The sequence below is a fragment of the Lynx canadensis genome, chromosome D3 (assembly GCF_007474595.2).
Source record: "Lynx canadensis isolate LIC74 chromosome D3, mLynCan4.pri.v2, whole genome shotgun sequence".
NCBI lineage: Eukaryota > Metazoa > Chordata > Mammalia > Carnivora > Felidae > Lynx > Lynx canadensis.
Genome location: NC_044314.2, coordinates 83,479,106 through 83,502,742, shown reverse-complemented (window position 1 = coordinate 83,502,742; position 23,637 = coordinate 83,479,106). Strand labels below are relative to the sequence as shown.

At 50.0% G+C, this 23,637-nt stretch overlaps 1 protein-coding gene across 4 annotated transcripts in view; it reads left to right on the top strand.

Annotated features, from left to right (window-relative positions):
- The window catches only part of RPH3A (rabphilin 3A), a 275,493-nt gene that overhangs the window by 162,358 nt on the left and 89,498 nt on the right, over window positions 1-23,637 (top strand). For 2 of the 4 annotated variants that reach the window (XM_030335991.1, XM_030335987.1), the window contains exons 1-2: window positions 11,225-11,431; window positions 11,580-11,700. The gene's annotated coding sequence lies outside the window, so the exon portion shown is untranslated. Of the gene's footprint in view, window positions 1-10,974; window positions 11,050-11,224; window positions 11,432-11,579; window positions 11,701-23,637 lie in introns of those variants that run through there. The other 2 variants (XM_030335988.1, XM_030335989.1) reach the window with 2 other exon arrangements.

The window sequence follows — 23,637 nt, the reverse complement described above, 5'->3', positions numbered from 1 at the left end:
AATTAGCACAACCTTCCTTTACTATGTCTTTGCTTTCTTTTATTCCTTGTGTGTATCCCTTTTACTCCCTTCTGTGTGTCCAGTACCCATATCTTCTCTTCTTGGGGACCACTTTGGCCTGATGTCTGAGAAAACCCCTCACGATCCCTAATTTTCCCCCTTCTTCCTTCAAAACTTTCTTGTCCTGCATCCGTTCTTTCTAGTGTTTTGAGAGGGACGGGCTGATAAATGTTATCCTGCTAGACTGGAAAGTGGTATTTCTTCCGGATAACATTGGCGTGTTCGTGGTGATTGTTGTTGCCTTCAGATGGAACAGACATTTGTTGAATTGCTTTCTAGCTGCTGAGCTCTGTGCTGGGTCCTTCCATGGGTTTCTTTCTTTCTTTTTTTTTTTTTAAGTTTTTTTTTTTTAAGTTTTTTTTTTTTTTTTTATGTTTATTTATTTTTGAGACAGAGAGAGACAGAGCATGAACGGGGGAGGGTTAGAGAGAGAGGGAGACACAGAATCAGAAGCAGGCTCCAGGCTCCGAGCCATCAGCCCAGAGCCCGATGCGGGGCTCGAACTCATAGACCATGAGATCGTGACCTGAGCTGAAGTCGGACGCTTAACCGACTGAGCCACCCAGGCGCCCCTTTTTTAAGTTTTTAAAAAATTTATTTATTTTGAGAGAGCGAGGGAGGGGCAGAGGGAGAGGGAGAGAAAGAATATCACTGCCAGTGCAGAGCCTGACACGGGGCTCGAACCCACGAACCGAGAGGTCATGACCTGAGCCAAAGTCGGACACTTAGCCGACTGAGCCACCCAGCGGCCCCCTTTCATGTGTTTCAATCCCCTTTCATCCTTATAAACATTTTACAGGAGGATAGAGAGGCTGAGAACCTCTGCTTCCTTTTCCTGCAATGAATTAGGGGACTATCAGGATACGTCAATGAGGAGAAACGATCTTGTTTTGCTGCCCCTCAAGGTTAGCTTGAGAATGGCGTACAAATGCTTATGAAAAGTGCCTTCTGGAACTTATCTGGTTTCCCGGAAAAACCAGTAGGCATTTTCAAATGCAGCCGGACTTGTGTCCCCTGAGGCTTTTTCTCTCTTTGGTTCCTGTGCTCGAGAGGGCTGGTGCGAGGTTCCTGGGTTTGCTGTCTGAGTGAGCAGGAGCGTTCCATGGGGCTGCAGCTTTAGAAGCATCAGCTCGGGCAGGGGATATGCAGCCTTCACTCCTCATCTCCTTCTCCAAAACTCCTCTTCCGTGTGGTTGGGGCCACGAGAGGGGCCGTGAGTGCACGGGTGGCCTGAATATCTGCCCAAATTCTTTGCAGTTTCCTGGGTGTGGTAATGATGGTGTAAGGCTCAGCGAACTGTAGGCATCCAGCCCAGAGGAAGCACCTTTCATCCAGGAGATAAATGGCTGGCAAAAATGGTGCCCCTTTCCATTCATTCATTCATTCATTCGTTCATTCATGTAGCCACTTTTTATTTGGTATTTATCCTGTGCCAGACCCTGTGTGAGGGACATAAGAGACAGATGGGGTGCTCTGTCCTTAGGAACTGTTAGGCTGTAGCTAGCAATTCTGACACTCATCTTCTGGAATGATGGTCTAGTCTATGTCCTTCTAACCTTGTGCATGGATAGCACTATCCAGAAGGCATGGGGCTCCTTAGAGAATCCCATTCGCTACTGGCACGAACCATTTATGGTAACTAGACGTGCAATTTAGGATGGTCAGAGGTCTCCCCCTCTCCACACTGGGGATCATGGTAGGAGACAGGCTGTTACGGTGACTGAATTATGTGCACTGGGGGGCAGAGAAGAGGAGGGTCCAGCTGTGTCGGGAGGAGTCAGAAAAGGGTCTTGGGAGCGCGGACAGGTGCCCTGTGCCGGCCCCAAGCAAGTCCTTAAGTGTTTGTTTGGCACAAACACGGCACTTAATTAAGGGCGTAGGGTCTGGTGTCGGACAGGCGTGGGTTGAGTCCCTGCTTGGTCATGTGGTGATGTGTGAGTCTGAACAAATATTTTATTCTGTCTGAGCCTCAGTTTTCTCATCTGGGAAATGGAGATCAATCCTAGGATTTACTCTCCAGGGATGCTGTAAGTATGAGACAATATCCCGCATGTAAGGAAGTTAACTGGTGTCTTGGGAAATTGCTGCTATCATCCTTCATAAGTTCCAGGGGGACTACCAGGGATCAAGAAAGAGGAACCTCAGTCTGGACCAGTATAATCAGAGAGATCTCCCTGAAGGAAGTGAACTTGGCCAAAGAAGGGATGATATCACTTTTGCGTCCTTCTGTATCCCTAGCATGTGGCATGTAAGTCCGTCCTTAGCTTATGTTTGTTGACTGACTAAATGAATGACTTTGAAGGAGGGATAGGATGTGCATGCAGAAGGGTCTTTCCTGCATTTCTATCTTCCCAGGGACCCTGTGTATTAGTGGGCTCAAACTACATATACAATTTTGTAGGTTTTTTTTTTAAATACGGAGACAGGGTTACATCAAGACTCTGACAGCGTGGGGCTGTTTCACTTCTGCTAATACGGACTGTGCCACAGTTTATTTAAATGACCCTCCTCTTCCTGGGCATTCACGTTGTTTCCAGTCTATTACTATTATAAGTGACGCCGTGATGTCAGTCTTTGTCTACACATGTAATTATTTCCTTCGGTTAAATTCCTCAAGAGAGTCTAATGGGTCAGATGGTTAAGCGTATATAATTGTTAAGGTTTTGGCCACGTAGGACTACGTCACCCTCCGGGTAGGCTGTGACAATTTACTTCTACCCGCCGGCTAATCTAACCACTAGTGTGCTGCCTGCAAGCTGGTCCCCCGCCATTTCTATGCCACTTTTCACTCCCTTGTCTGCTTAGCCAAATGAGATTCATGGGGAGAGCTAGCCTCTCTTTTTTCAAGCCTCCTGGATATCTGTCGTGTCATGTTAGGATTACGTAAGTGTGATGTTGAGAAATCTCCTTGGAGGAAAGATGGTCCCCAGATGTTGGAGCAAGGGCTGGAGTAGGGAGGGAGAAACACTCGGGGCAGTGAGAGGTTGGGCACGCGGCGTGCCCCCTGCCACCCGCCACCCACCCACTTCCCGAGGTCTCCCTCTACCTCTCGCAGAGGTAGCCTTGTTCCTCCTCTCCACACCGCACTCTCATCGCAAATATATGTGTCTTCCCCATGGCATGCTTCTCGTGGCTTTCTTATAGTGGTCGCCACTCTCTTTTATCATTTGGGGGTCTCTTTCTTCTCCCTCCCGTTGGCCTGTGTGGAGGGGTGGAATCTTACTCATTTCAGAGTATCTCCAGCATCTGGCAGACGGTAATGATAAAAAATGAATGAATGATGATAATGATGATGATTAATAATAATAAAGTAATAGGGACGCCTGGGTGGCTCAGTCGGTTGAGTGTCTGACTCTTGGTTTCAGCTCAGGTCACGATCTCGCGTTTTGTGGGTTCAACCCCGCATCGGGCTCCACGCTGACAGTTTGGAGCCTGCTTGGGATTCTCTCTCTCTCTCTCTCTCTCTCTCTTTCTCTCTGCCCCTCCCTCACTTGCTCTCTCTGTCTCTCTCAAAATGAATAAATAAACTTAAAAAATAATAATAAAGTAACAACAGCAACTGATGTGTTGAGCACTTACTATGTGCCAGGCACTTTAAAGACTATATCAAGCCTTTTACATTTTTATCTCATTGAATGATCCCATAAACTAATGATGTCGGTATTACTCTTATCCCATTTTACAGACGAGGATGCTAAGGCTCAGAGAGGTGTAGTGACTTGCCCAAGGTCACACAGCCAGTGAGTAGAAGAGGTGAGGCTCAAAGCCGACTCCCTTTCAACCATTCTGCTAGGAGCTTGGTGAGTAGCTCAGCCACTAAATGAGGGGCCAGCTCTCACTCTGCTCCCTCCCACCACTAGCCGATGATCAGGAGATGTTGACAGAAGGGCAACCGAATTGAGGAATCTGCTTTGTTCATTGCAGGGAAAAGCCGGAGGGTCTTCCTGGAGGAGTGCTTTGAAAGACCTAACAGGAAATAGCTCTGCGTCTCCTGACCTCGCCTCCTCCAGTCACGTGCCTACCACCCCCTCCTTCTGGACTCATTCCTTTTTCGTCACAGCTTTTAAAGCTACGTTTGGAAATGTAGATTCTCCCATCAAACGTTAGCCTCCTCCATCCTTAATGCCTTGACGGATGTCCGGATGCCCCAGCTTTTTTCTCAAGCAGCTTTTCCTCTCTCTACTCCTTTCCCCACTTGCCCAAATGCGACCAGCTCAAATCTTACCCAGGCAGGTTTCCCAGCCTCTCCCAGCGTGCTCAGCTCTCTCCCTGTGGCCAGCAACTCTGGAGCTGATCATCTGGGATGATGACCTGGCCCAGGTCTTCGTAAAGTTGTTCGTTTCGAAGACACGGGACTCCTTGCGGGATCCCGTGAACCGCTGACATAGTCCGTTTATAACTACGCACGCGGTTTCGGCTGGTCACATTCCCCCTGCCCGAGATTACAGTAAGGTGAGAGAAATAGGCATCAGTAGTTCTGGTGATTTACTTATTCAGCATTGATCAGACATCAAGTCGGTTCTGGGCCCCGAGAGCTCAGAGATGCACAAGACTGAGCCGGTTCTCGGAATATCCAGTGTGATGGGAGGGCCGGTTACGTGGGCTGGACCCGGGGAGAGGGTTAGCTGTATTGCAGGAGCTCAGGTGAGGGACACACATACGGTCGCCCTTCAGCAACTGTTAGTTATTTCTTCTTTATAGACCAGAAGCAGATTCTGGAGGGGACCTGGGAAAGGGAGGATAGTAAATTCTTCCCTTATTTTCTTGGCATAAGACTTTGCTTCTGGATTTATTGGAATAACTACAGCTGCCCCCTGAGAGATGCAGTCACTAAGGGGAGGGGAGGCAGGTGAACCCAGCACACCTAGAGGGCTGATTTCAGGGCAGATAATGCCATCAACGTGCTGGAAAGAAAAGAGAAAAGCCAACTTAGCTTTGCCCTGTGCTATATCAACTTAAGTACATTTGTTTACCAGAAAACATTATGTTGCTACTGGAAATGGAAATATAATATTTTTCTAATGCACCTTAAAATACATATGTAACAGGGCACCTGGGTGGCTCAGTCGGTTAAGCGTCCAACTCTTTTTTTTTTTTTAAGTTTATTTATTTTGAGAGAGAGAGAGAGAAAGAGAGAGAGAGAATGAGCAGGGGAGGGGCAGAGAGAGGGGGGCAGAGGATCCAAAGCAGGCTCCCCCCGTGGGGCTCAAATTCACACACTGTGAGATCATGACCTGAGCCAAAGTCGGACACTTAACCGACTGAGCCACCCAGGCGCCCCATGCTCAGGCCATGATCTTATGGTTCATGAGTTCAAACCCCGCATTGGGCTGTATGCTGACAGCATGGAGCCTGCTTGAGATTCTCTCTCTCTCCCTCTCTCTCTGCCCCTCCCCTGCTCTCTCTCTCAAAATATAAAATAAGTAGACTTAAAAAAAATAAAAAACGTATGTAACGTACAAACCTTAAAAAAAATACGTATCCTCATATCACCTAACATCATCTTTTGCATTTCAGTCCGACGTGTATCACCCTTTGGAAAATGCATCTCGTCAATAATAATCATCCCAATAATGAAAGTAATAAATAAAAATGATACACATAGGGCTTCCCATATCCCAGGCACCATTCTAAGTGCTTCTACATATATTTTCTCATGGGATCCCAATGACAACCATGTGAGGAGGTACAGTTATGATCCCCCACTTTACAGATGGGGACACTGAGGCACAGAGAGGTTTAGCAACTTCCTCCAGGCCACAGTGTGTATGTAGTGGAGCCAGCCTGGAAGCTAGGCAGCCTTACCCTTGTAACCGTTCGATCATTCTGTCTCTGCCAATGCCCTTTCTCCAGCATCTATGGTAATTCCGGGCTGGATGCTTAACTAGACTCGTTGAGCAAGAAAGAGACACTCGTTTGTGTCCATTAGCTCAACGAAACGTCCTGCCCATGCTGGTAAGTGGGTGAGGAAGGTATTATAGTTCCATCTTACCGTTGAGGAAACTGAGGCACAGAGCGTGCAGCCGACGTGCCCAAGGTCACACAGCCGGTGAGTGGGAGAGCCAAGAATCAAGCTCAGAGCGCCGGAAGGCAAGCCCAGTCTTCTTTCACCCCTCGCGGTACCTTGCTGGTAACACCGAACTGACTGATTAATAAATAATACTTGTTGACTTGTCATAAAAGCTTGCCTGGCCAAGTCCTGCAGTATCGTCTCCGTAATTACCCTATTTTCTCCTAAGGGGGCTAATGCACTTCCCCAAGACTTGCCTCTTTTCTCGGTGGGAAGGGGTCTGTCGGGGAACATAGGCTGGTCTCAGGGACCCAGCAATTCTCTCTCTCGCTTTTTCTTGCTCCTGTCTCTCTGTTCCATTCACTGGTTTTGTCTTTGACTGATCCCTGGTGGTGAGTTGTGCTCCTGGAAAGCTGCCCTGTGACATTTCTTCCCTTTTGTGTTCCTGGTGATGGCATTTCCCCAGGGGCTCACAAAGAGAAGGAGGGAGTGAATAAAGCGCCGCGTGCCCCGGTAGTGCCATCCGGCGACAGAGCCTGGCGGTCGGGCTGGCGCCCTGAGGGCGAGTCCTTTCTGTTGTAGGGCCTCCATCCGTGTGCACGTGTGTGCAGATGCGTGTGCACACGCAGACACACACACATACATGCGCGCACACCGTATTGTTTAGAACGGCTGTGTTATGAGTGAAGCACTGGGTCCTCTGGCCCAGTCGTGATTCCTACGGCTGCTTGCTGTGGACTTCTCATCGTAGGTCCCTCTGGCAGACAGGCCGTATTGGTTCCCTGTGGCTGCTGTAAAGGTGGCAACAAACCAAGTGGCTTAAAACAACACAGATTTATTATCTTATAGCTCCGGATGTCAGAAGTCCTGAAATCAACGTGTGGGAAGGGCTGTGCTCTTTTTGGAGGCTCGGGTGGGGCAGGACGGGGCGTGGATCTGTTTCCTTGCCTTTTCCAGCTTGTAGAGGCTGTCCTCATTCCTTGGCTTGTGGCCCCTTCCTCCAACGTCAAGGCCAGGATTATACCACCTTCACCTCTCTCTCTCTCTCTCCCTCTCTCTCTCAATCCTACACTCCAATATCACCCCCACCCTCCTCCTCCCTTTTTACCTTATGAGGATTCTTGTGATCACATTGTATCCACCCAGATGACCCGGGATAATCTCTCCATCTCAAGATCCTTAACTTAATCATACCTGTAGAGTCTCGTTTGCCTCATAAGGCAACATACTCACCACTTCTGAGGATTAGGACGTGGACATCTTTGGGGGCCGTTATTCTGCCCCCACTTGCCAAGTAAAATGGGAGCATTGGTTGCCCGCCCGCTCAGTACCCGTCTTGCTGGGAGACAGTACATCACACTGGGGCCTGAAAGTACTTAGATTCACACCCTGAGCCTCCCTCTCTTCCTAGCTGTGTTACCTTGGGCAGGTCACCTGACCTCTCTGTGTCTAATTTCCTCATCTCTAAGATGGGTAAAACTTCACTGTACTAAGTGATGGATAGTGTTGGAGTGATAAAGCATGTCGCTGGGTGAATAATAAACACCAAAAATAAATGGGAGAGATCATTATAATTAGGGATGCCATGTAGCATAATAGTTATAAACTCCAAGGGCCTCTGTTCAAATCCCAATTCCACTTCTGAAGGAAGTGGCCTCAAGCTAGTTGCTTTAGGCATCCAAATCTTAGTGTTCTCACTTGTCAAATGGAAATAAAACTATAACCACCCTAACCCCTAGGCTTGTCGTGAGCATGAACAACCTGGGTGGTGCCCATGAATCTCCCAAAACATAGTGGGTAGCTTTTGTGGTTATAGTTGTCACCATGACCATCGTTGCCCATCCCCCCCTGGGGGTGACTGAGAGGCTTGGTGGGCTGCCTCTGGCCCCAGCAGAGCAAGGACAGGACGGGACAGCTTGCTGAATCTGGGACCCTGAGAAATCGCATGGCAGTGCTCCATTCGTGAGAGGATCAGAGCCTGGCTGGGCTGAGCCTTGAGCTGTCTGGTTTCGAGGTACCTCCCTGCTGCAGATCTGTCGGAACTTACAGCAGCAGCTGGTTCTTTGAACTAAGAGCTCTCCAGGAGCTCCCAGAACAGAATAAGTGTTTAGAGATGGTGACCAGCGCAGCGCGGAGGCTGGGGCAAAATCCCCAGAGAAGGTGGGGCTAGTTCCTAGATGGCGTGGTCATCAGGAAAGGTGCAGAGCTCTGGTTTCAACCATATTATCGTTTTTAAAATTTGCTGCAAAGCCCTGTGTTTCAGTGAAGGCTTGGGCAGGTGCCCAGTATGCAAAATACTTAAAAGCACAGCTGCTCTAGTTGAAACCAGGATGTATGTGGGGGGCAACTCAGGCCTCCTTTTCACTCCATCAGGGGCCTCCAGGGGGCCCAGTTTGAGGAAAAAAAACTAACAGGGTGGCACAAACACAGGCCTTGAAGTCAGACAGACCTAGGATTGCAACCCTGCCTCTGCCACTGTCTAACTGTGAGCTTTGGGGTTTCATTCCACCTGCTTGAGCCTCAGTCTTTTCATCTTAAAATGGATAATAAATAAATAGCACTCACCTCACGCACTTGTGTAAGCTGGAGTGTAAAGTGTAAAGTGCTTAGTATAGTGCACAGTAGGTGTCTAAGAATTTAGCAGGTGGTAGCTATTTTCATTTCCTCAGGGAGATCTGAATTAGAGACAGACCCTTCAGAATATGTACCTAATCCCCAAGGAAGCTGTGAGGTAGGGTAGACTATTCCTTGGAACCAGGAGCCAAAAGACCTGGGAAATATTGGGTCCTGATTCTACCACCAGTGTCCTGTGTGACTTTAATCCCCATCTTTTTGGATCACTCTTCAGATGTTTATTGAGGGCCTACTATGTGCCGGGCGCTGTCCTAGGTGCTGGAACATAGGCCCTGGTACCTGAAAGGCCCAAGTTCCAGACCCATCTCCGCAACTTCCTAGCTCTTTGTGTCTGAGCAACTCCCTGCCTCTCCCTGGTCCTCACTTTCCCCATGTGTAAAGTGAGGGGATTGAACTTGTGTCATCGGGTCTTCCCAGCAAAGATTCAGTGAGATCCTGCCAAAAAACCATAGAATGTATTTGAACTTGACTGTGAGAGAGTCATTTTGCAGCATGGGCTTTGGAATCATACAACCCTGGGTTTGGATTCTGTGTCTGCCACTTACTGTGTAACCTTATGCAAGGGACTTAATTTCTTTTTTTTTTTTCTTTTTTTTTGGGGGGGGGGACAGAGAGAGACAGAGCATGAGCGGGGAGGGGCAGAGAGAGAGGGAGACACAGAATCAGAAGCAGGCTCCAGGCTCTGAGCCATCAGCCCAGAGCCTGACGCGGGGCTCGAACTCACGGACCGCGAGATCGTGACCTGGCTGAAGTCGACGCTTAACCGACTGCGCCACCCAGGCGCCCCAGCAAGGGACTTAATTTCTTGAGGCTCAGTTTCTTCATCTTTAAAATGGGAGTAATAATACCCTCAAAGGGGTCATCGTGAGGATTGAAGGAGATGATACATGTAAACTATGTAGCAGAATGACTGGTGCATCGTCCGTTCTTAATAAATGATAGCTACCGTTGCTACCGCTGCCACTATAATCATCACCACCATCATCATTATCACCACCATCATCATCATCACCATCAAGGTCACCACCACCACCATCATCATCATCACCATCATTGTGATCATTATGATCATGATCATCTATAAAGTGAAGCTCTAAATGATCTCTAAAACTCTGACATTTTAAGCCTTACTTTTCAAGGGGAGAATTAAGTGACAAATGTGGTAGTTCAGTCTGGGCCATCTGAGTGGGACACTTTAGAAGGGTCCCCAGTAGAGAGGGTTCTTCTTCACTTCGCTGTTCTAAACAGATCTTGGTCTGCTTGAGATAGCCTTTCCTTTTCCCGTAGTAAGCAGGAATAGGGCCCTTGAGATCTGGAACACTGGAAGCTATGGGAATAAATTTTTCTCTGTATATTTCTCCTTTTTAATATAATTTTTTGTGTGTTTATTTATTTTGAGAGAGAGAGCAGGGAAGATGCAGAGAGAGAAAGAATCCCAAGTAGGCTCTGAGCTGTCAGTGCAGAGCCTGATGTGGGGCTCGAGGTCATGATCCGAGTTGAAATCAAGAGTCGGAAACTCAACCGACTGAGCCACCCAGGTGCCCCTGTGTTTCTCCTTCTAATGATTTTATTTTCTTGTTTCTGGATTTCACTTCAGATCTGTTGTGGATGGGTCTTTGGGGGAGGCTCAGTTGCACGATTTAGACCTCCTATAATCTCCCAAGTTCATCCCGCTCACACCACATGCTGAAAGGTGAGGCTTGGCACATCCTGGGCACATCCTTTCTCCCTCTGTCAAGACATTTGAATTGTAGGACAGTTTATGGATTATGGGATCCTAGCAGCCCACAACTTTGATGTTCTTCGTGTTGCTTTTTATGTTTAGGAAAATTGGGTAGTCATATCCTCATTTTACAGTTGGAACTTAGAGACATTAAGTGACTTTCCCAGGGTTGTATGGGGGCTAGAACTGGTTCCCAGAAATCTGTCAAATGCGTTTCCAACTAATCCCCTTAGAAATGTACGTTTGCTAAGCCTTTCATGCTCTGAATTCTGAGGCATTCAAGATGCAGGTCAGAAATCCGAAGTAATGTGGGTGAGGACAGGTCACCTGGGCTGAGTTTTCGGGGGTAAAAACCACGTGGAGGCTCCCACACTGGGGTCAAACTCTTTCCGGCAGAGAGGAGCAGTGAAGGTCTGGGGGCGTGTGTGGTGATGATGTCGAGAAGTCCCGTCCTCCCGCCTCCCACTACTCCCCCTTCTCTGCTCTAACCATCCAATAACTTAACTTCGCCGCCTGAGGGTTCGCTTCCCGCCCATCCCTCCGCCGCCCGCCGCATCTTAGCGCTGTCCGCGGTGCTGATCGCCAATCTCCTGATTGCCGGTTCGACCAGCGGGGATCTCTGGTGCGCCCAACCTCTCCTCCTGGCTTCCCACCTTTCTTTCTCCAGGCACCTCACACATAAATCACGGGTGGGAGGGCGGCTCGGTTCCCCCTGCGCCGGGAAGCTTCTGCCCCCTCCCTCGCTCACACAGGGTTTTGCAGCAGTGGTGGCAGCTGCCACTGATTCAGGCACTGGAGAAGCAATTGATTCGTCTACTGCCAGCAGCCCGGAGTTGCCTACGCGGACGCGGACGACAGAGAGAAAGGGAAATAGAGAGGAAGAGGGGTGGGGGGGGAGAGGGCTCGGAGCGAAAAACCTTCATCCATGTGGAGGGCAGTCTGAGGGAGCCACTGTCTTTGCCTTGTCCGCTGACTGGTCTGAGTTTTCTCTTCTTCTGGCAGTGGTATTTCTTTTCGTCTTGGTCCTGCATGATTTAGGGGTCGTTGGGGTGTGTGTGTGTGTGTGTGTGTGTGTGTGTGTGTGTGTGTGTGTTGGTGCTTTGATTTTCTTTTGGGAAGAGTAGGGGAATCAAATGAACAATTTTCTTTCAGGCACCTCCGCTGAGCTTTCAAATCAAGTCATCGGGAGTTAGCATCTTCCCACCCGGCAGGGAAGGGAGGAGTTGGCAAGAATTTGGCTCACCCATTCCCTCTGCAATCCTCTGGTGTGACGGTAAGTGCTATTCTTCTCAATTGTGTAAACGGGCTAGGGGGTATTGGGATCCCAGTGGGGATGAGGAGTGTACATGAGCTGGTGGGATAGAGGGTGGGGGGGGGGAGGAGTGTTGAGAAATGACCACATTTATTTGCCCACATTCTGCAGTGTTTGATCACCTAAGCGGCACCCCAAAGCTAAATGAGATTTTGGCTCGGTGCCCAGGGAGGGGGTAAAATGCGCTCCTGTTTTAGGCAATGCGATCAAAATTGTGGCTTCTGCCCAATTTTTACCCTCTCCCTTGCAGCAGAAGCTATTGAAAGCAGCCAGCAGGTCTCTGGGTGGATTAACCCTTCATGGGATGGCTAGCCTGTATGGAGGGTCTCTGAGTGTTCTGATCCAGTGGGTGGGCGCCTTGGCCCTGGAGGGGAAAGGCTCACCTGAGGCTGAAAGGTTAACCCTTGCTGAGGGTCACCTAGGCACACGAGGTGAGGCTTGTGCAGGACAGAGCCCAGAAGCTACCATCTTCCAGGTACAGCTGAATAATTCAACTGTAGTGATTTTTGCAAGCTTGGCTGTTCTAAGCTTCCTGAGATGGGCGATCTGGGAGCCATGAAAGGACTACATTTTGCTTGGAATTGAGCGGTCAGGCAGGCCAGAGGAGGGCAGCCAGCAGCCTGCTGAGCAGACGATGTTTTATTTTCACAGGTGGTGTAACCTGTAAGTGATTGTGTGGGGGGTGCGTCCTGGCACCAGCCCGGGGGACTCCATCCTGAGCTTGTCTCAGAGTAGGCAAAGAAGGGAAGAGGGTTTGTTCAGGTTCTGGGGAAAGACTCCAGTTTCCGGCTTCAGATCTGTTCCAGAGCAGACCAAACCCCGATCTAGTTTCTTTATCTGAGATCCTGATGGGATAAGCCTGCGCCAACCTGTTAGTGAGTGGGAAGTTGAGGTTTCTTGTAACTGAATCCAGAAACTCACATTTAATTTTAAAATGCCTTTGCTGCTGATCTGTGGCCCATCAAAAGGAGATTTCTCTTTGCTTTCTGCTTTGATTACATCTACCTTTCTGGAAGTGAATGTCCTTATTTTTAGCATCTTCACTATTATCCCAGGGGCCACTTCAGTCTTCTGTACCCCCAAGGATTTCTCTGTAGGTTCTTGTTCTCGGTGGTGGGAGGAATAAAACATCAGCCCCGGAGACTGGCAAGCCTGAAATGGAGGCAGGGCCCACTCAGTGATTATCTCCAGCCCCAGAGCCAAGTGGGGACGCCAGAATCCTGGGACCTGTGCCTGCTCAGGTAGAGCGTATGAGGCAGCGGGGGTGGCCGTTCAGTGGTTAGTGTCAAAGACTCGGTCCGCCAAATCCCACGCTTCTGAGGAGGAAGTTGCCTTAGCTTCCTCCCCAGGAAGCCTCAAGTGTGATGACTGACGTGAAGAAATTTGGTTCAGATGAGGAGCCGCAAGGTCTGGCCACGGGTGAAATTTAAAATATTGAACTTCGGCAATCGCTGGGCAAACCGGGCAATGGCTGGGGCCCTGGAGTGGGGGTTCCCTAGTGTGCTGAGTGTTAACACTTTAATTGCTGGATTATGGAGAGGTTTGGGGGGAACTGGGAGAGTATCAGGGGAGCCACAGGGGCCTCAGTGCAACATCACCATCTAGTACAGGAGTGTTTCAGTGTTTTAACAACCGGTTCAGCCAGGCAGAACATGGATGCTAGCCCAGCTGAGGTAGCTGGGACTGGGTTTTTTAACATGTGGGTGCTTTGAAAACATCTCCTTGCTGCTTCTCAGCCTTATTTCCTTGGGGGTGGCTAACATCCAAAAGGCTGCCCTCCCTCCTCCCCCATCACATTTGAAATGGTGCATTGTGGTGCACCAGGGAAAGGGAGACAGAAGCTTCTGGAAAGAGGCTTGGACTTGGACCAGGAGACCTGGGTTCCAGCCCCAGCCCTGCCTCCCCTTTCTGGGCCTCAGTTTCCCTGTATGTGCAATGAGGCACCTGGTCTAGGTGACTCCAGAGCTCCTTCCAGCTCCTTCCAGCTCTGTGGCTGTGTATTAGGAGTGTATGTGCAGGCTGGCTTCTAGGAAGGGTTTGTGCTGTGTTTGGGAATTTATCACATGTGTCAAGGAGGTCCTGTTTGGGGTGAGCCGGGTTGGGGGTCTCTTGTGAGAACTTCACTAGGTTCCTAGAATCTTGTGCTCAGCTGGAGAGGAGTCTGCTTTATTTGTGGCCTCAGATATGTAGACGTACAGATACTGCAACATTTGAAGGCTCTGTAGAGACTTATTCCAGGGGTGGCAGCCAGGACCCCTTTGAGAGCCTCCACTCAAAAAAGATGCAGATTCCCACAAACACACAACACCCGGGGATCCGTGGAGCCTCCCTAATGCCCGCCTGAGCACCTCAGGTTTGGAATCTCTGATCTAGTCTAACCCCTTCAAGGGGGCCCAGAGAGGGAAAGTGGCTTGTCTAGGACCACACAGGAAATCACGGCAGAGCAACATAGAAATCGACCATCATGAAGACAAGACCTCATCCCTTTGCTCCCAGCTCTGGCAGCCCCTGCTCACCTCGCCCGGTCGGATGTGGAGGGAGGACGCTGTGTGGTGCCTCTCTAGGCACTAGCCTGTGCGGGTGATTGGGAAGCAGAGCTATGGAGACAAACGCAGACATTGCCTTTCTCGCTGGGGGGAGAGAGGCAGCAGCTAGAGATTCTGCAGTTCCACTCTCCCCAGCTTGCTCTGCCTGGAAAGGTATACCGCTCATATACATCCTGGCTACCTGTCCGAGGCTGTGAGTTCTTGACAGGTTGCCTGCTCTGGGCGTTTACGTGTAAGATGTGGTATTTACTCTTTATTTACCGCCCCCCTCCCCGCCATTGCTGGTCATAGAGAGTTTGTGACTTTCTAATAAAAACCGCAATGACATATGGTCCTGTCTTCTGCTCTTTATTCCCTTTGAGTGGGGAGCTGGTCATAAATGCAGACGAATCAGGAGTTGATGTGAAGGCAATGAGAAACAAACAGCGTGGTAGATTTCTGTTAAGTGCTGTGGCTGTAACCTGGGATAAAAATAAATCCAGGACCCAGTCGTGGTAGGCTGGAGCCAACGAGCTTAAATGATTCAGCTGCCACCCAGGATGGAGAGCCCTGCTGTGCTGGGACTGTGAAGGAAGCACCACAGAAATAGGCCCCTCTCCTTCCTGTTCCCCACCCCGCTCTGCCTCCTTAACTAGCTGTCTGAGGGGCTGCAGGGTGGGACTCTGGGAGGAGCCACGACCTGAGTTCGAATTCTGACTCCCAGTGCTTCCTTGCTGTGTGACTTCGGGCAAGACCCTTAACCTCTCTGAGCCTCGGTTTCCCCAGTTAGGTATGTTACGGTTGTACAGCATGGTGGCTAAGAGTGTGGGCTCTGAAAATAGATCCCTTGGGTTTTGATCCTTCTAGTGGGGTCACTACCCTTCCCCGAGGCTCAGTTTTCCACTTGTAAAGTGAGGATACTTAAGGAAATGTAAAACTGTGGAAAGTTAATGCTTGCAAAGTACTTAGTACTGAGCCTGGGAGGAGTAAGTAAGTAGGCAACATACGTTAGCAACAGGGGTGATGGTGGTGAAGTCACCTCTGACTGAAACAGGATGGGGGTGAGATAGAGGAAGGTGAATCCTGTGGGCCAGTTGTGCAGCTCTGGGGCCCTGGGGGAATGAAGACAGGGCTTGGAAACAGGATGCTTCCAGTCCCGCTTATTCCCTGTGTGGTTTTTGTGCAGTTTCCGGTGGCTCCCGGGACCTCAGTTTCTTCATCTGTGAAATGGGCATAATGACCTCCTTTCCTTAAAGCCTGTGAAGCCCTGAGGAAACAGGCCCTGTGAGTGTGGTGGTCGGGCCCCGGAGGAGGGGGTCTGGGAGGAGAACACACATACTGACTACTCTGTCTTTTGTTTCTTCAAATCCTCGGGAGGTTTTTGCTGAATCATTCCAACTCACCAGCTCAGAGCCCGTGAATCTTTCCTAGGAGAACTGAGCTTCCCCTTGCTTCCCTGCCATGGTGCTCCTGCATAGGGCTCCGGAGGCGCCACAGGCCAAATCCCTAAGGGCCAAGGCTGTGCAGCATCTCAGCGTTTAAAGTCAAGGTTAGCATACAGCAGCTGTTCAGCAGTGACTTGCACAGAGGCATGCATGCATGAATAAATGAATGAAACCTTAGTTGGATGACTAGGGGACAGATCAATTTGAGGAGGTATCTTTGGCCCACGGTCCAAGCCAGAGGTCCGCATACAGTAGGCACTTAGTGTGTGCTGATTATGATGAGTCATTGGTGCAGAGTTTAGACTTTGGCTTTCATCTCAGATCGGCTACAGGCAAAGGACGGGCCTCTCTGTCTCCTCCTGACGGAGTATCATCGACACTTACTCTAGTGCTGTCCATTTATTGAGTGCTTACAGTATGCCTGGCACCATGGTGGGTATTGGAAATAAAATGGTAACAAAGACACAATGTCTTTTGGGACTTAGATTAAGTAAGTGGCTGCCTACAAAATGTAAACTTGGTAGGGGGTGGTACAGAGAGAGGGCTTCCTTAGTCACCCTTTTTGGGGTGTTTCCACTCAGCTAAATGACATCCGAAATTCCATCATTTAAGTTTCTGGGTTTTTTTTTTTCTTTTTTGTCTCAGGCCTTTGCTCTTAGACAAAAAGCAGATGCCTGGGATGGGATAACACATCCAGCCTTCTTCGTCATGTATACTTTACTGAAGATGAGTTGGAAATATCCCTTCCAAAAAGTGAGGGGGGAGCTTTTTTGGGGTGGGGAGTGGAGCCTGCACATACTAAGCCTGCGGGTAAAAGAAGGGGGCAAAAGGCAGGAAAGGCAAATGTTGCTGGATTCACCTTCTGCCGGGGTTAGCAAGCTCTTGATGCCCAAGAGAATCCAAGGGAGATTCCCGGGGGGCACCTTGGACCCGCTCCATCAGAAACTCCGAGGGCAGGGCCTTGAGACGTGTGTTTGCACAAGCCTCCACCTGCTATAGATAAAGGGGTGGTTTTGAAATGCGCGACACCATTACAGGTGGGAGTTACAACAGTTCTGGGGTGTTGCAAGCCTCAGGCTTTCTCCCAAGGCCTCCTCCATCCCCCAAGGGGCTGAACAGGGTGCTATTCAGGCCTCTTGCCTCCCCAGCACCCACCATGTCCTTTCTGCCACTGAATCCCTGTTGCCCACAGAAGCACGAGCCTGATCTCGCCGTGTTGACCCCATTCCCTGCTAACCTCTGAGCACCCCAGTGGGGGCAGTTCTTTCTCAGGCAGGAAGGACCCAGGGGGGCTTAGGATATCAGATGGCTTAGTGGCAAGGTAGCAGCGACCAGCCAGCCTGCTAGCCTGGCCAGGCCTTTGGGGTTTGAGAGAACAGAGTTGGTTCTTAGCCCAACTGGCCTTCCGTTTGGGCCAGGGAAGTGTGGGGGATGCAGCTGCACCAAGGCACCAGGCTGCCGTATGCGATGGCACCGTGGTTTCCTCGAAGTAATTGTCTTGCTGTCATTAGTTTTAATGACATAACGCATGCTTAAATCTCATTGTAATGGAGCCGTGTCAGCCCCCGGCTCAGTAATCCGGTTAGGGAGCACGATGACATATGCCCCCGGAAGCTGGGGTTTTGCCCACCCCTCTGCTATTAATCAACGAGAGGAAAACCATCCGGCAGCATGATGTGGAGGGTTTATTTGGAGAGCAGAGGGGGAGAGTCTCCTCGTCTCTCAATATAATCTGAGTGAGTTCATTCAGTTGCCTATTTCTTTCTTTTTTTTTTTTTTCTTCCTTTCTTTCCTTTTTTTCCCCTCTTTAATGCACCTACACAGTGACAGGCAGCGACTTGTGAATGGAAGCAGCTTTCAGTAGAGAACAGATTATGTAAGCGGGTTCTGGTGCCAGCCATCGATGGCGGGGCGGCATGCCGGGGCTGCTGAGAGGAGAAATGATTTCTCCAAGTTTATCGGGAGGCCTTCCACGCGACATGCTGCCAATGAAGCATCTGTGTGGTGCATTCTGTCCCTCCACCTGCCCCTTGTCCCCAGCCCCCTCTACCTGTTGGCTTTTTCCTCCGTCACTGTAGCGTCGCCGTGTCCCCAAGTGCCTCTCTCTCTAGATTTCTCTCCCCTTTTCACCGCCCCTGTCCCCTCGCCCATCTGTTCCACCCTTTTAAAATCCTCTTTCCTTGTCCCATCTCTCCGGTCTCCCTGCCTGTCTCTCTCCCTCTTCTCCCCACCCTCTTGCTCTCTTCCTCTCCTCATTCCTGCCCTGCCCCATCCCATCTGTGCAGATATATCGAGTGGCTTGGGAAGGGAAAGCATTTGTGAGTCCCCAAGGCCCCAGGTAGGGTGACCAGCCATCGAGTTTGCCTGGGACAGAGAGGATTCTGGGCATGCCAGACTCTCTGTGTGTTCAAACTGGAAGAGGCTCGGGCAAACCAGGACAAGTAGGTCCTTTTACCTCTATGTCAAATGCTTGGAATCTCGTAGAACTCTCCAAGACCAGAGACGTGGCTTTCAGGGGGGGAGGGGCCACGGGAGGGGCAGTCACCTGCTCTCCTGCTCGGGGGGGGGGGGGGGGAGGGACACCGTGGTTTCTGTAGCCCTCCCCAGCGTTGACATTCACTGCGTGGCTCTGGGGCATGAAGGTGACCTGGGTCTGCAGAGCCAATGGTCAGTCAAGGGCAGGGGGCTGGCTCCCTCCTCCCTCCCCTCCCCTTCCCCCGGCAAGACTGACCAGCCAGCCAGTTATTTGCTCATTTGCCACAAGAGGGGATCCAGTGAGAGATTGTAGATGGTCCTGTGCCAGATGCTCTCCCTCTTGAGCCTATGTCAGAATCCCCTGAAGGACTATTAAGGCAGTTTCTGATTCTACTGGGGCCAAGAATTCACATCATTCCCAACGACGTGGTCGCTGCTGCTCCAGGAACCCCACTTTGAGAACCGCTGGTTTCTACCAATTCAGTCCCAACTACCATGTGCCAGGCAGTGCTGTAGGCCCTGAGGATTCAGCAGTGAGCGAGACATAATTCTCTGCCCTGCTAGAGCTTACGGTCTAGTTGGGGGACAAAGCCAATAAATACATCAACAAGATGATTTCAGGAAACAGTATGACAAGGTACAGAACGACAAGTGGTGGGTAGGGGGAAGAAAGTTAATTTTGTTCTAAAAAAAGGATGGCCAGGGGAAACTTCTAGAGATGGTAACGTTTGGATTGAAAGTTGAGTTTCCAGAAGGAGCCAGAACAATTCAGGCCAGGGGAACAGAAGTGCAGAGGCAGAGACAACTGTGGTGGAAAGTGAGGGGACGAGGTGGGCCGGGGGCCGGGGGGCCGGGGGGCCGGGGGGCCGGGGGGCCGGGTCATGCAGGACCTGCCCGTGTAGGCAAGGAGTCTGGATTTGATTTTCTCTGGGGGGAGGATTCTAATCAGGAAAGTGCCATGATCTAATTTATAACCTTGGTAATGATTGCTTTGGTTTCTTAGTGGAGAAAGGACTGCAGGAGGCAGCGGTGGAAGACAGGAGACCAGGGCGGGGACCAGTGACAGGGCCGCAGACCACGTGGTGGCAGGGAAGGAGGTGGTCAGATTCTAGTATGTTTATTTTGCAGTAGCACAGACAGGTCTTACTGACGGATCACGTGTGGGTTGAGGGAGGAGCCAGGGCCCACTCCTGGGGACACAGGACCTGTTCTTGGCGTTGGTGCAGCCACTGAGATTCTGGGGATGAGGAGAGGGGCCTTGGCTGCCACCAGGGGCCAGTGGATTAAGAAGCAAGACTGACAGCCTGTGCTAAGTGAGGGGGGCCTTTCAGGGAGATCGCCAGTGCTCATTCCATGCTTGCTAAAATGCACCACCCCTCTCTCTCCAGAGGAAAAGGCAGCAGCTCAGAATTTTTTTTTTTTTTCTTCCACGAGCAGTGGCTCGATTAATCTGCCAGGGCTAAGCAACATATTGGGACTTGGCAAAGGTGATACAGCCCCCGAAAGTGGCTGCTGCTGCCGTGTCGGGCAGGGATGTCTGGCCAAGTACTTCTCCCAAAGGTCTGAGGGGCGGGGCGGGGGGGGGGGGGCTTGTGGGAAGGGCTGCTGGGTAGGAAGGAAGACGAGAGCTCCTGGCATCTGATCATCAGGTGTCCTGTTGTTCACCAGGGCTGGCCGGCCCTGGCCAGAGGGAGTCATCAGCACTGGCTTGTCCCAGAAGCCAAAAACAAGACGATTCAGCCCTGGAGGGAACATTCAGACCGATGACAGGCCTCCTGTGCCTCTCAGAAAGAGACCTGCTGCTGTTTCTTTAGATTTGTTTGTTTCCCTGGGGAGGGTTTATCTGGCTCGGGCGGGCCTACGTACTATTGGTGTCTTACCTGCAGAGGGGTCTGGACGCATGTCCACTTCCGGACAGCACGTGCCTCTTTGGAGAGCAATCCCCAGGGAAAAATAAATAGTGCTCACGTGCTGGTGACCGGGAGGGGGCTTTGCTTCTGATTATAGTGAGAGGAGAGCTGGCCTCATTTGTAGCCTCTCAGTTTTCCACAGAGAACTCATCTGCTTTGTAGATTAGCATGGAATTTTTGTTGTAGCCCAGGCGCTGAGAATGGAGTTCTTTTTCTCTCTCATTTCCTAGCACATGACCACTGTTGATCCCTAAAGGTTTCTGTCTCAATTTTTCATTACTTATTCTCTTCGTCCTCATATGCCATCGCCCCCCCCCCATCACAGGCAGCCCTTCTATTCCATTTAATGGACTTCTCTTTTGTTTGTATGTGCACCTTCAAAATATGCATTAATTTTTTTTTAATGTTTATTTGTTTTTGAGAGAAAGGGAGCATGAGCAGGGGAGGGGCAGAGAGAGACAGGGAGACACAGAACTTGAAGCAGGCTCCAGGCTCCCTGCCGTCAGCACAGAGCCGGACACAGGGCTCGAACCCACGAGCTGTGAGATCATGACCTGAGCTGAAGTCAGACGCTTAACTTACTGAGTCACCCAGGTGCCCCAAAATATGCATTTTTAACTTATATAAATGTTATGGTTCTATAAATTTCATTGTTGCCCACTTTTTTTTTCACTTAGCACTGTGTTTTTAAGATCCTTCCATGTTGCAAAACGTGCATCTAATCCTTTGCTTCTAATTGTTACATGCGCCAAAGCATAAATACCCCACATCTTACCCATTCTCTTAACGTATGTTAATTCCAGTTAACCTGGAATATTTCTGGGACTTTCCTGCACTAACCATCTGGGATTCAGGACACAGAGACTTATTTTAATAGAGATTTAATAGTCATTTCGGAGGTGTAGGGAGATGCTTCACTGTTTAGCTTTTGATTGTTTGCTCAACAAACACTGAGCACCCACTCATAGTGCCCGTGGGTATGGAGAGCGAGACAGTGGTCAAGTTGGTGGGGTTTGGAGGCAGGCAGATCTGGGTCTGAATCAAACCGTGATACCCACCAATGGCTGTGTGCCCTTTGGCAAAGTGACTTTGCCTCTCTGAACCTCAGTTTCTTCTGTAAAATGGGGAGAATGATGGTATTCATTTTATAAGGTTATTGAAAGTGAAGTAGATGATAATATGTCATCGCTTTGTGTAATAAAACTTTTTAATGTGAGAGAGAGAGAGACAGAGTGTGAGCATGGGTGGGGCAGACAGAGAGGGAGACACAGGATCTGAAGCAGGCTTCAGGCTCCGAGCCGTCAGCACAGAGCCTGATACGGGGCTCGAGCTCACGAACTGTGATATCATGACCTGAGCCGAAGCGGGACGCTTAACTGACTATGCCACCCAGGTGCCCCTGTGTAATAAAACTTTTTAAAATGGCACCCTGCGAGGGGAGTTGCATAAGTAGATGTTTATATCCTTTCCATGTTCTGCTGGATCTGTGTCAGTGTGTGTGTGTGTGTGTGTGTGTGTGTGTGTGTGTGTGTGTGTGTTTTGGGGCGTGGTTTCCTGGCTGAGGCCAAGACAGTGTCTGCCCTGTGGAACAGTTATTTCCCCCTCTATGTGGAGAGACCCTGATCCCTTCTAGCGTCAGCCACACGAGCCGCCTCTGTGCATTCCCCAGGACTGGGGTTTCTACTCGAACACTGACGTGGCCTCTGGAAACAGACTGGTGGCAGCAGAAAGGCTCATGTTGGTCCTGAGCACGCTCAGAGGCTAAAACACCCTAGAAACCGGTAGTGGGAGTCTTCAAGTGGCTGGAGAGGTCCCCGGAAGACTCCAAGGCCCTGGGACCGAGTAGCCTTCAGCTCTGGGACATTCTCCCTCTGGTCGTCATGGCAGCAAGTCTGGGATGGAACCCTTCATCCCAATGGGGCACCACAAGGCTGTCATTTCTTGTTGACTGCAGGGTGGCCTCAGGTCTGTACTGCAGGGTGGTCTCTGATGCCCTGGGGAGGCTCCCCACCTGCGCTTAACATTCCGTCATCCTCTTGCTAAAAAGACCCGTGAGCTAAGAGTACCCAGCTAGGTTCGAATCCCAGCTATGCCACATAGTGGTTGTAGCCCAGGGCTGCATGGTCATACGGGAAGCGAATGAATTGGAGCCTCGTCCACCAAGTCACAGAGCAGTCACGGGGGGCTCGACCTTGCGATCTGCCCTTACATAAGTGATCGCCCGTAACCCTCAGAGGGCTTGCGAAGGAGGCATTGTTACCATGCCCATTTTGCAGACCAGAACTCCGAGGCTACAGGGGACAGAGAGTTCTCAGTTCCCCAAATTCATGCTGCCCGTCAAGAGTAGATTCAGGGATTCCAACCCTGATCTTTTGGACACCAAAGTCGAATACTGAATTTTCATAGCCAGGAAGTGAGCCTCCCAGGGCCTCGTTCTTCTGCTCTGCAAAATAAGATAATAACCAATCACCACTTATTGTTTGGAGTTGTGAAGTTCGAGCAGCTTGGAATTTCTTTCTTTGATGTGAAGCTCTGCAGACGTGGATTCTCTAGTCTTCAGATCCTCCTGGCTTGGAGGAAGGTCCTTCTGCTGAAGGATGGGGGGGGCGGGGGGGGGTGACACTGATCAGCAGGGGGCAGTATTCAGTGATTAGGAGCACAGCCGTTGCCTCCAGAATTCCTTGCAATTCGGTCTGTGCTACTCGGCAGCCTGTGACCTCGGGCAAGTTATTCGGCCTCTCTGGCCTCAGTTTACCCACCTGTGAGACGGGAATAATGCGCCTCCCTCACAGGGACGCTGTGAGGATTCTATCAGGTAATTCATATACATGCTCCACTGCATAGACGTCCCCTGCTTATTATTACATGGAACTTTAAAAAAATGTTTATTTGTTTTTGAGAGAGAGACAGAGTGCGAGCAGGGGAGGGGCAGAGAGAGAGGGAGACACAGGATCCGAAGCAGGCTCCAGGCTCCCAGCTGTCAGCACAGAGCCCGACGCGGGGCTCGAACTCACGAACCGCGAGATCATGACCCGAGCCGAAGTCAGACGCTCAACCAACTGAGCCATCCCCGCACCCCTGGAACTTTTTTTTTTTTTAAGTTACTTCTAGAGTCAAGGTTTATTATATAAAATTATATATGGTTTTATATGTTTATTATATAAAATTGTCTAAAAATGTTTATTATATCAAATAATCAATTAAATGTTTTTTCTGCTGCTGATACATAGTTAGAAAATAATTAACAAACCAAACAGACAAAGTTTTGTGACTTCAGCAAAACTTACCTACTGCAAATACTTTTTGTCGAAGAACAGGAAAAGGGAGAGATACCATTTGGAGTTGCCTTGGTGGTTGAAAAGTTTAGGAAGAATTTACCTGAACTATTTTGTTATGCAAAATAAAACAAATTGAGGGAGAGAGAATGAGAGACACCTGCCAGTGTGAAAAACAGGTTGGATAGAAGGTGAATTTCTGAGGCCTATTGGTTGGGAGGAACCCTTACCTTCTATTTGGTCTCATAACCAAACACTGGAAAGCATT